We start from the raw sequence: 12655 nt of genomic DNA, 5'->3' as shown, positions 1-12655 counted from the left end.
TTCCTGTGGGTGAAGCTACCATGAAAAGTACTGGGGAATTTAATGAGAATCAATGCTGTTAGGGGTCCCCTGAAAATTGCTGCTTTTTGCTGTTTTGAACCTTATTGGTGGAGGAACCAGGAGTAGGTTTAATCAAGACATGGGTAAAGTGCCCTGTTGTCATGGAAAGCTGTAATGTGACACACACAGCAGGGATCCAGGCATCTTGTGCCCCTTCCCCTTGCCTTCCTCATCTCCCTTCAGAGAGGGTCTTCACCAAGGGACCCAGGCTGGACCTGAGATGGAAGGTCTCACGTGTTCTCTGTCGTTACCTAAATGAAAATTCAACCCATAGTCTATGGAAAAACCTCTGCAGTACAGACACTGACAATCTAACAGTAAATGGCTCCCTGCCACCATGGCAACCTGAGGCAAGATATCCATTCTGTCTGGAGAAGAGGCTGTGCTCTTGCTCACTAAGGCATTGGCAGAGCTGCCTCAGTGATCTCTGGCAGGTCATGCTTTCCTCTGCTTTGGTTCCCTCCTTTGGGTCTCAAAGGCACACAGGAACAGAGCATCAGTGGGATGAAAGGAAGTAGGCACGGGTGCTTAGGTAGACAGGGCGACAGGAGTGAGGACAACACGTGGAGCTGGCTGGGAGGTTTTGCCTGCTGGGCTCTATGGCTCCCTCCATGGCCATAGCAGCATCCTGATGTAAGGTCCAGAGCAGGGATCCTGTCCTGCTTTTAAGGTTTGAGTCCTTATACTGCTGCCTCCTGGCTGGGGGCCATCAGACCAAGTGGCTTCCCTCCTGGGGCCTCAGGTTCCTCATCTATGGAATGGGGAAGACAGATCACTATGCCCCTCTCTGTAGTGCAGATAAAGGAAGCATGTGGCAGACAATAAACTGTGTATTGATGGTCAAGTACCAGTGCCCCATACTCAGCAAGGGCTAGAACCCCTTGAATCCCACAATGTTTTTACTATTTACAATGGAGGAGGGGTCAGAGGGAGCAAGCCAGGCTGGAGCAAGAAGCTGTGTAGGAGCAGTCAGCCATCATAGCTACTGCTGCCTCAGACCTGGCCCATCCAGAGGGCTGAGGAAACACTGGCCAATCAGAACCTTGGACTGTTGGGTCAGGGAGGAGTGTTAGTGTGTGTGTGTGTGTGTGTGTGTGTGTGTGTGTGTGTAAGAGCCACAATTGTGTGGAAGCCCTTTGTCTCCTGTTTATTCGAATGAGGAATTGAGGCCTCTCGGGGGTCAGTGGTCTTAATCAGGACTTCTTTCTATTGCTGTGAGCAACTCTGTGAACATAAACAACCTGAGGAGGGAAGGGCTTACTTCATCTTAGTTTCTAGTCCTTTTTCCAAGGAAAGCATGGAAAGAAGGAGGAGCCAGAGCCCTGGAAGGGTGCTGCCACAGTCAGGGCTGCCTCAATCTCCTGCTCTTTTGGAAACAGGGCAATAATTTCCTCTTTACATGGGTTACCATAGCAGATACTCAAGCACATGATTGCATTTGACATGTCCACCAGGCACTCGGAATTCATGGGGGACATCCCAATGGTGTCAGCCATAGGGAAGGACCTGCCAATGATAGCACAAGTTGGACCCTGAAGGTATTGGTGTCACACTGAGCAGAACCTCATGGACCAGCCAGGGGTGAGACTGAGGGTCTTTGTCTGAGTCCTTGATGCAAACCCTTAGCTTATGTCTCCTGGAATATGAATCTTGCTCCTTTGGAGTAGATATTGTGATGTGGGCGTTCTGTCATTCCATGGGAAGAAGAAAGGGAACGTGCAGACACACTGTGCTCTCTCAAAGTCCTCTGGATTAGAAAAAAAAATGTCAAGATCACTCTGAAGCAGAGCCCTATTAGACACAAGTCTAAATGGGATCTCCTGCCTGCTCTCCCACCTGAGCATCAAATCCATGCATAATGTCTGAGCCCTTTGCTACCAGAGTCCACATTTCCAACCCTGTAGCCAACCTGTAGCCCCAATCTCTTTTAGATTACTCCAGGCAAACTGACTGCTTGCCCCTTACCTGAAGTCCCAGATCTTGGACGCAAGCTCCCTTCAAGGGATCCTCAGTCTAAAACATGATTAGTGTTTCTGTCCCACCTTGGCTAAGACTGGAGTCAGCTGAGTCCTCCCTCCCACCCCTCCCCTCTGCCAGCTCCACACATCTCTCCTGGCTTTGTCCACAGTGAATCCTTGAGATAATGTTTTTCAAAGCTGTTCTTTGGCCCCATTGTCTGAACACTAAACCACTGTGTGTGCACATGCCTCTGTGTGTGTCTTTGTATCCCTATCTCTGTGTTGTCTTCCAGTATGTCCCTCAAATTCAAGCTCCCACTCAGCCCTCTCTCGGTGCATTCCATGTGGGACTCTTGTGACTGGTTCCTCCAACTCAAGTACTAATCAAGTCTAGACATCCAGAATGCCCCTCTAGAGTTCCTTTTCATCATGTGTCTTCTCTGATTGCTTTCGTGTCTCTGTCACTGACAGCCTAGCCCCTCACACACAGCCACCTCTCCTGTCCTGCCTATACCCTCCCTCACCTCAGCAGAGATCCTGCCTTTACCCCATCCTTCCTCCTCACTCTCATTTTTAGGCTAACCCTCAGTATGGCTAGGAGAAGCCCCAGTGTGTACCCAGAATACTCCAATGCTGATGACAAGGATGGAGTTCGAGACCAAGTCAGGGAGAAAGTGAAGGCAGCAACAGCTATGAAGGATTTGGTGCTCTTGGTGGCTTTGGCACCTTTAACAGCTTTGACATCCAACTCCTCAGAGCCCTTGTTAGCTTGGGTAAAGGCCTTCACATGTTTTCAGTGAGCCTCAATCCTTGCCCACCTGATCATTCTGGTCTTTTTCCATGTTAGAGGGGCACAGATGAAAGAAAGGCAAGATTGGTACAGGCTTGCATAGGTTTCCCAAAGTTTTCTGGTCCTACTGGGAAAGGTCTAGGATGCTGTCTTAGCACAAGCCACAAGCATCCTAGAGTCCAAGACTAGCTGCTGGGAAAAAAAAGACTGTGTTTCCCAGAGAGCATGATGCCCGGCCCTCACCCCTCCCCTTTTCCTGGCTTCTGGCCTTGCAGAATGAGCCCCGAGAACAGGAAAACCCTGTGCTGGCCCAGACACTGATGGAGACACTCCAGCTGGATCCTGAAACCCTGGCCTGTGATGGGGAGACCCAAGCCTATGCTGCCAATATAGCCTCTGCCTCTAGCCCAGCTGCACGAGCTGCTGCAGCTGCTGCTTTTATGTCCTTCAATTGGATGGTTACCAACCATCTGATGACTCCACAGTAGGCCCCAGGAGTCATCAGCCTATGACACACAGCCCTCCTCAGGGTGGGGATACCCCTAAGATAACATTTGTCTCTTCATAGATCTCCCAGGGGTTAGTGGCCAGTAATATGGCTGCTCCTAGGATTCCAGGAACAACTTCATCATCCAAGACCATCTCTAGTCCAGGAGGTTGCTACCAAGGGGCCAAGTAGGGCCTATGATTTCTCTCAGGCTCCAGAAGCCAGAGAGGTGGGTGCTATCCAGCCTCAGACAGTCTTCCTGGACCAGAATATATATATATATATATATATATATATATATATATTTTTTTTTTTTTTTCCCTCAAGACAGGGTTTAGGGTTTCTCAGCCCTGGCTGTCCTGAAACTCACTTTGTAGACCAGGCTGGCCTCGAACTTAGAAATCCGCCTGCCTCTGCCTCCCGAGTGCTGGGATTAAAGGCATGCGCCACCATGCCCGGCTCAGAATATTTTTAATTTCACTCAGTCAGCAAGTGTCAGTGGGATGGCCTTTGCGTGCTCCCTGAGATTTGCTAGGGCCCAAGAGGCCACACCAGAGAGCCTCAGTGGTGTTTCTACGCTGTCCCAGACATCCCCTGCCAGGGAAGTGGCAAGACCATCAAGACTGGGGAGGCTCTGGTTCAGACAGGGCAGGTAGAGCCCCAGAATATTGTGGCCATAGTTGCTGCCAAAGACAGAGTGCTCACAAACATCCTAGAGCCTGAAGGCAGCCACTGTTACCCAACACAGTGCTGAGCTCTGGCAAGAGAACCAAGGAGCTGAGACCTCTCTGTCATTCGCAGTCTCTTGACTCCTACCCTCTCTCTCTCTCTCTTTCTCTCTCTCTCTCTCTCTCTCTCTCTCTCTCTCTCTCTCTCTCTCTCTCTCTCTCTCTCTCCTTTCTTCCCCTTTCTTCCTTTCCTATCCATTCCCCTCCCCTCCTCTCCCCTCTTCTCCCCTCTCCCTCCCCCACCCCCTCCCTGTATGTCCATGTTTTTCCACCATACACATTTTTTAGCATCTTTTGGTGACTCCACGTAGTTCCTATTCTCTGGTCTGGTTGAAGAATGTACCAGCCACTTCTTGTACTTCTCTTGCTGCCAAGAGCCGACATGGGTAAGGTGTATATGAGGCACTCTTGCATAGAGAGTGTCAGGAAGCCCTGTCTGTGTCTGCCATTTCTGGTGTAGTTCAAGCACCTGGATGAAGGATATGAGAACAGTGAAGAGGAAAGAGATCCTCCTATGGTCGCCTCCACCTGGATGGAATCCCCAGTGACAGACACTTCAGACTCCTAGGCCCCCAGTGCCCATGAGTCCCAGATATCTGGAAGCAAGTGTTGTGTCAGCCCCTGGCAATATGACCCTAATGCAAAAGAGGGTAAAAAAAAATCCCTCCCTCCTGTTTCTTTTCTCTCCTCCCTCATGGGCTCTAACTCTGTGGTTACCCATGGCTTGATTTTCTCTGGTGTTCCTCTTCCTACTCCAGGCAAGTAAGTTGGTGAAATCCTTGATGATCAAGAACTCCAAGAAGGTACCCACCAAGTGTTCAGGCAGGCAGCCTGTGCCTATGTGAGCACCCCTTTGCTTATGTACCTACTGTTTATGCTATGGTGGGTCATCTAGTCTCTGAGCAGAATTCAGAATGACTGCCTTCAGTTGGAATGGCCAAAGGGCTGAGTCTCTGAGGCCCCTACTCAGATAAGGTACATTTGCCAAGCACCCCTGCATCCCACAGACATGTTGAAGGATATCATCAGAGAATACAGTGAACATTTACTTAGGGCAAGACCCACCTACACTCTAGAAAAGCAGGGATGGGGTGTTGAGCAGAGGGATGGGAAAAACTCCAAGCTATAGGAGCCCTTGGGCAGGCTCTGGGACACCAAGTCCAACTTTCCATCCTAATTGCTTTAGAGGCTGCCTCTAGCCCATCACTGCTTGAGCTTCTATTATACTAGCAATAAAGTGGGACACATGTGTCCTCCCTGATGTCTCTCTGTCCTGCTCTCTGAGGGTTTCTCTGTCTCCTATGATAGATGCTACTCATTGTCTCTGCTTGTCCCATTTTCCCTTGCAGTCTCACACAGGTGTGAACTGTCTGAGAGCTAAGACATCTCCTTAGCTGGGCTTGACTGTGCATTACTACTCAGATCAGGGTGTGTATTCACTGGTTTCTCTGTAGGTAGAACTTTGGAATCCACCTGACAGCAATAGATAAGGAAGAATATCCATTCTTGTGTACACTAGGGATTCTTCTGCTGCCTTCTGGGGTAAGAAGTGGAAACAGAATGCTGCAGCCTTGTCCCTTTGTGGATTCTCTCAGGTAAATGGGAGTACAGGACTCAAGGGACCCAGTAAGACTCTCACTCTCAAGGAACAGCACACAGTAACTGCAGGTAACAAGGTAGCATGCTGGGCCCAGGCCTGTCTGCTTTGGGGATTTTACATTCATGAACCCACACAAGTGCACACTTATACACATAGCTTGGGTGAAAAGCAGTATGCCTCTTGCTGCTGCCTGCCTGGTTTGGGATTGACAGACTGGTCCTCCAAGGAGATGCTCTTGCATGTAGATCTTGAGGCAGACAGGACCAGCAAACTCCACATCTGTATTTGTACACCCTACAGCCTTTAGCAAAGCTTCTTCTCCCAGCCCTGTTCCCTGCCTTACTTCACACTATGCAGAACTCAGCAAAGGATCAGTACCCCATGTTAGGGATGAGGCAACTGAGTCTCAGGTTGTGGGGCTATGAATTCTCTGGGACAGGGTAAGAGGACCTCTCCACTGTTCCTCCTTGTGAGGACCAAGAACACTCCCCAGCTGAGTTGCATCGTAGTGACTTTGGGCATCAGCTTCCTGAATGACAGCTGAGGTCATGAAGGTGAGCCCTCATCCTGTCGATGGGGTTTTGCTCATTGTGTGCTGTCATCCATGTGTGTCAACCCCTTGTGCCCCAACTTGCATTGCAGCTGTCCTCAGGGAGGTAGTCCACAAGATGGGGCAGTGCCCCAGTTATGACTGCTTCCTTAGCTCCTAGGCCTCAGTTCTCTCCTCCAGCAGAAGTAGTTCCAGGATTGGAATAGCCTGACACGGGACTGTGGTGTCCTGAGCTGGGAAGGCAGCAGATGGGTTTCATCACAGCTAGGTAGCTTTTTGGAACTCCCAGCTCCTTTAGAGCTCACTGTCTCCAGCTGGAGATCTCAGACAGTGAGAATTGATGGCAGTGTCTGTCCTGTCTGTCGGGACTAGTGCTCATCTGGTGTGCCCTCTTGTTGAGCTATCTCATACCAGAGTGCTCTTGCACATGTCTTTCACTACCACTACCACAACTCATGGATGTCTTTGCTTGCCCTCAGAATGAAGCACACATTTCTTTGTGGTCCGAAAAAAAAAAAAGGTCACTGATGACTTTATGAGTCAGAAGGGTTACTTGAAGTCAGAAGGCTGACGTGCAAAATAGAACACTGCTCTCTGATGTGGACATACCTGGTGGTCAGATATGCTGGGGTTTTTTTTTTGTTTGTTTTGTTTTGGTTTTGGTTTATTTTCAGTGGGTTTTTTTTTTTCTGGTGTTTTACTTAGGGTTTGCTATGAAGAGACACTATGACCACAGCGACTCTTATGAAGAAAAACATTTGATTGGGACTGGCTTACATTTTCAGAGGTTTAGCCCATTATCATAGTAAGGAAGCCTGGTGGCATGCAGGCAGACAGGGGGCTGGAGAAGTAACTGAGAATTCTACATCTGGATCCACAGGTGTGAAGAGTGACACGAGGGCTGGCTTGAGCATCTGAGACCTCAAAGCCCACACCCCAGTGACACACTTACTCCAACAAGGCCACACCTTCTCCAACAAAGCCACACCTCCTAATAGTGTCTCTCCCTATGAGCCTATGGGGGCCATTTTAATTCTAACCACCACAGCTGGCATGTAGGAAGAGGAAATTCAGGGGAGGTCTTGGGGGAAAGGGAGCACAGGCGGAGAACACCAGGATAGGACTGGCACTGAGCACTTTCCCTGAAGACACACACAAAACTCCCCGATCTTACATCTGAGAAGACTTGGGCACTGAGATCAGAAGGCACATTTGACAGTGAAAAAAGTCAGGGCACACCCTTTCTCTGGTCCTTAGAGAATGTGCAAGTGCAGACACAAGCTCGTCTGTGTACATGCCTCGATGAGCAAAGGCACACAGTTGCAGTGTTTGTGCACACAAACAGAAGTCCTGGAAATTAAGAGTGCTGCTTTCTTCTTTTCTAGTCATTGTCTGTATGGCTTGGCCAGGACACTTGCACCAGGGCGTTCTCAGAGCATAGGGATTAAAAACCGACTCCTCTGTTTACAACATGTCCAACAGAAATCTGGAGCACAGTTCTGGTTTTGCTTTGACCCAATATTCTACACAGATTCTGAGTAGGACCACTGGCATAAGGCTGTGAAGCCTTACTCTTGGAAGCTGGGGTGTTGGGAAGTGAGTCAGGGTCTGGAGAGGCATGCAGACCCCTTTCTGCAAGCTGAGTCACAGCACTGGGGAAGGAGAGGGTCCCCCTGGAACTCATTGGGTCAGCAACAGGTCTGGCTGGCTAGAAGAAAAGAATATTTTCTTTCTCACTCCAATATACCCAGAATACCAGCAGTTCCACAGTAGTACCAAACCCAAGTATGAGTTCTTGTGCAGTCTTTGAACCTGCCATGAACCAGCAAGATGGGGATGCCGAGATTCATTGTCCAGGTATAGCAGAGTTTCTGCTTGGTCCTTAGCTTTCAGAGGCCCATGAGGAATTTACTTCAAAATTCATAGATGCCATTCTATATGGCAGTGTGGATAGGGGGAGTGACATATTCCTGGCCCTGGCATAGAACAGTTGGTGCTTGATTCCAGTTGTTGTTGTTGTTCTTGTTGTTGTTGTTTGTTTTGTTTTGTTTTTGCCATTGCTTCTAACATAAGAGGATGTGGCAGCCTCCCTCAGGAACAGATGTTCCCCGATGTGGGATGCTGTTTTTAAACTTTTGTCTCCTACCTCAATACCAGAACCAGGATCCCTGGGAGTGGAAGGCTCATTTCTTGGAGCTGCTTTCCAGAAGATAGATGTGGATATGACTAAGGAACATGCCAGGGCCCAGATTAGGTCCCAGATGGATATTGGGAATGAAGCTTTTATGGGATAGTAGAGCTGGGACAACATCCAGGTAGAGCTACTGACCTGGGATGGGGATGGAGATTTCTGTGATACTAGGGGCCAGAATCCCTTTTGTATTTTGGGCCAAGTATCACCAGTGTATTCAAAAATAGTAACTGCACCAATTGGAGAGCCAGTGTCAACAGCAACACAAAAGGTAGGGCAGGCACCAGCATCCTAGATAGCCCCAGTATCTGCTCCACCATCTGGACCAGAGATACCACCAGAGGCAGCACAAGCTTCTCCTATATCCAGTAAGTTCATCAAAGGTACATGATGCCCCAAGGAAGGGCTGAGCAGCACCTGAGAGAAATGTTCGGAGACCTGGTAAGGGGTGCCACTGACGTGGCGAAGCATACTTTTTCATTGTCCGTGCCTCTCCCTTGTTGCTATAGCTTCAATCTATGCTCTTCTCTTTGCTCCTTGTGTTCCTGCCTGCATTGAGGGCATGTGACCATCTTCCTTACACAGCTACACGTGTCACTCAAAGTCTTCCTCACACAGAACCCGGCCTTTCTCCCTGTGGGTCAGAGGTCATGTGCCAGGAAAGGCTGTTTTGTGTTCTTCTCATGTGCTGTTTCTTGTGTTTGTGGTTTTTGGTAACAGTATTACATTAAAGTTGTAAAGTCAATGTGGATGTCTTCCATTACCTAACTGTGTGAGTTGTAGGAGGCCTATGGATGGTTGAGCTCCTGACTAGGAGACTTCTATAGACCATGCAGAATCATGGAATCAGGAAGGACTTCAGCTGGTGTACGATGGCCTATGGTAAAAGTGAATGGGGGGGTGGGGCTTGAGTTCAGAGAGGAGTCTAGATGAAAACCAACAAAGGTTGCTCTGAAGTGCCACCTAGATGCCAAGAGCACAAAATGAAAATGGTGTGGAAGACCAGAGTTTGGGGCTGCTGCCCTTCCTCCAGGGATAGAGCCCACAAGCGCTCACCCACGAAGCCTACTTGCCCTCTGAATCCTTCCATCTTTGTGAATACAAAATTCCATGACTTTAACTCACCACTATGATAATAATTCAAGACTTCTTAGATGGGCCAGGTTCTTAAGAAAAATGAGGTCAACATCACAGCCATGGTCTCCCCCTGCAGTCACCAGGAGGGCTAAGTACTGCTGACAAAGAACACTATGACAAGAACAAAGCTCGATGCACACCTACCCAGTCCATTGTTTGATGTGGCTAGGAACTCTCAGGCTCTTCTCTGGAAGCTGGTAACTCCCAGTGAAGCCAAAGCCAGGTCTGGATGCTGGTATCTTAAGGGCTGGGGGCTACCTGCCAAGGGTGGGTGTTCAGAAACAAATTTTCCAGGTATGAGGCAGTAAGGGAAGAGACAGATTGATCTGGGAGGGGTGCAGTAGCAGGCAAGGACAGTGTCTGAGATTCCCAGACTGTCCCAAGAATGTCTACAGCCAAGCTTGACAGAGCCCCACCTAGTCCCGAGAGGCAGTACTTCCAGGTCCCTGCTTCCACATCGCTTCTTTTACACAGGAAGAAACTCCCATATAAGCTATACTGAGATTGTGACTTGGAGTGTCAACATACATTTCTAGGCCTAGTGGAAAGTGAGACTCAGGTCTGTTGGCAAAGTTGTGGTTAAGAATTCTAAGACAGTGGCAGGAGAGCAGTAAGCAGACTGGAGCCCTTTAGAATCAGGGAATAATTGTACAGCTACCAGACCTAGAACCTAATTGTTTTCTGCATCAGACTTTGGGGTTGGGAGGAAATCTACCTTGGTGGCCTCTGCTGTTTCTCTGCTAGTAGACTTGACATGTGGCCATATGGACATGGTGGGATCATGAAAAATCACTGATTGGCAATGTTTAAGGGGTGTATATATTGCACAAACACATAGAGATGGAGTGCTCATCAATGTTGCTGTCCCCACCTCTCTTTAGGACTGTGGAGAACATGGCGGCTGCCAGGGAGCCCAGGCTAGGTGTGTTGTGTTGTAGTCACGATGGCTGGGATCTCCTGACATGCCTGACCAGTGTTGGCCCATGTCTTCTCTGTCACCAGGACACAGACCCTAAGCATAAGTCATGAGTCTGAGTGTGAGCACCCATGTACAGAGGGTTATTGTTATAGGGCAGCACATATGGGACAGAAGAGAACTGGCTCTGAAAGGTTGGTCTACCCCTTCCCTGGGTACTGCTATCCATTCTTCTCCCAGGACAACTTCCCAAGAAGTTCTCACTGGAGACCACCATGACCGGATGGGGCAAGAGCAGGCAGGGCAGGAAGAAGGGGGCAGGAGAGCAGGCTTGGCAAGGGTTCAGACAGTGGATGATGGGCTGGCTGGTTTTATGTCACCTTGACACAAGATATAGTTATTTGGGAAGAGAGAAAATCAATTTAGAAAATCTTTGAGGACTAGTCTGTAGGCAAGACTGTTTTTACTTAATTGATGATTGATACAGATGGACAAATCATTGGGTGTTGTGCCCCTACTTTGGTGGTCTAGAGTGCTATAAGAAAGCAGGTCAAGCAAGCCAGAAAGGGGCACCTCTCCATGGCTCCAGCTCTTCCTTCCTTCCCTGATTTCCTTGGAAAAAGGACTAGAAACTAAGATGAAGTAAGCTCTTCCCCCCTCAGGTTGTTTATGTTCACAGTGTTTCTCACAGCAATAGAAAGAAACCTTGACTAAGACCATTGACCCCTGAGAGGCCTCAATACTTCACTCTGATCAACAGGAGACGAATAGCTTCCACACAACTGTGGCTCTTAACACACACACACACACACACACACACACACACACACACACACACACACACACACACACTCTACCCTGACCCAACAGTCCAAGGTTCTGATTGGCCAGTGTTTCCTCAGCCCTCTGGATGGGCCAGGTCTGAGGCAGCAGTAGCTATGATGGCTGACTGCTCCTACACAGCTTCTTGCTCCAGCCTGGCTTGCTCCCTCTGACCCCTCCTCCATTGTAAATAGTAAAAACATTGTGGGATTCAAGGGGTTCTAGCCCTTGCTGAGTATGGGGCACTGGTACTTGACCATCAATACACAGTTTATTGTCTGCCACATGCTTCCTTTATCTGCACTACAGAGAGGGGCATAGTGATCTGTCTTCCCCATTCCATAGATGAGGAACCTGAGGCCCCAGGAAGGAAGCCACTTGGTCTGATGGCCCCCAGCCAGGAGGCAGCAGTATAAGGACTCAAACCTTAAAAGCAGGACAGGATCCCTGCTCTGGACCTTACATCAGGATGCTGCTATGGCCATGGAGGGAGCCATAGAGCCCAGCAGGCAAAACCTCCCAGCCAGCTCCACGTGTTGTCCTCACTCCTGTCGCCCTGTCTACCTAAGCACCCGTGCCTACTTCCTTTCATCCCACTGATGCTCTGTTCCTGTGTGCCTTTGAGACCCAAAGGAGGGAACCAAAGCAGAGGAAAGCATGACCTGCCAGAGATCACTGAGGCAGCTCTGCCAATGCCTTAGTGAGCAAGAGCACAGCCTCTTCTCCAGACAGAATGGATATCTTGCCTCAGGTTGCCATGGTGGCAGGGAGCCATTTACTGTTAGATTGTCAGTGTCTGTACTGCAGAGGTTTTTCCATAGACTATGGGTTGAATTTTCATTTAGGTAACGACAGAGAACACGTGAGACCTTCCATCTCAGGTCCAGCCTGGGTCCCTTGGTGAAGACCCTCTCTGAAGGGAGATGGGGAAGGCAAGGGGAAGGGGCACAAGATGCCTGGATCCCCGCTGTGTGTGCCACATTACAGCTTTCCATGACAACAGGGCACTTTACCCATGTCTTGATTAAACCTACTCCTGGTTCCTCCACCAATAAGGTTCAAAACAGCAAAAAGCAGCAATTTTCAGGGGACCCCTAACAGCATTGATTCTCATTAAATTCCCCAGTACTTTTCATGGTAGCTTCACCCACAGGAATCATGAGGTCCAGGCCATGTCTCAGTGTGATACACTGCAGATACTCTCTCCCTCTCCCTCTCCCTCTCCCTCTCCCTCTCCCTCTCCCTCTCCCTCTCCCTCTCCCTCTCCCTCCCTCTCTCTCTCTCTCTCTCTCTCTCTCTCTCTCTCTCTCCCTCCCTCCCTCCCTCCCTCCCTGCTCTCCCCCCCTCCCGGTGTGTCCCCCTCCCTCCCTGCCTTTCCACTCTCCCTCTTCCTGTCTCTCCCATCCCATCTCCTCT

At 49.4% G+C, this 12655-nt stretch overlaps 1 non-coding gene and 1 pseudogene across 1 annotated transcript; both read left to right on the top strand.

The window, feature by feature from the left end:
* Positions 1-2608: 2608 nt before the first annotated feature.
* LOC110286292 (melanoma-associated antigen D4-like) lies at positions 2609-8736 on the top strand (annotated as a pseudogene).
* On the top strand, positions 7595-7704 carry LOC115030217 (small nucleolar RNA SNORA11). The gene has a single exon (XR_003835826.1). It is a non-coding gene; the product is annotated as a small nucleolar RNA SNORA11 (small nucleolar RNA).
* Positions 8737-12655: the final 3919 nt, after the last annotated feature.

The sequence above is a fragment of the Mus caroli genome, unplaced genomic scaffold, assembly GCF_978045245.1.
Source record: "Mus caroli unplaced genomic scaffold, Mus_caroli_1 scaffold_5, whole genome shotgun sequence".
NCBI lineage: Eukaryota > Metazoa > Chordata > Mammalia > Rodentia > Muridae > Mus > Mus caroli.
Note: the sequence above shows the minus strand (reverse complement) of the source record. Positions and strands in the feature narration are given on the sequence as shown.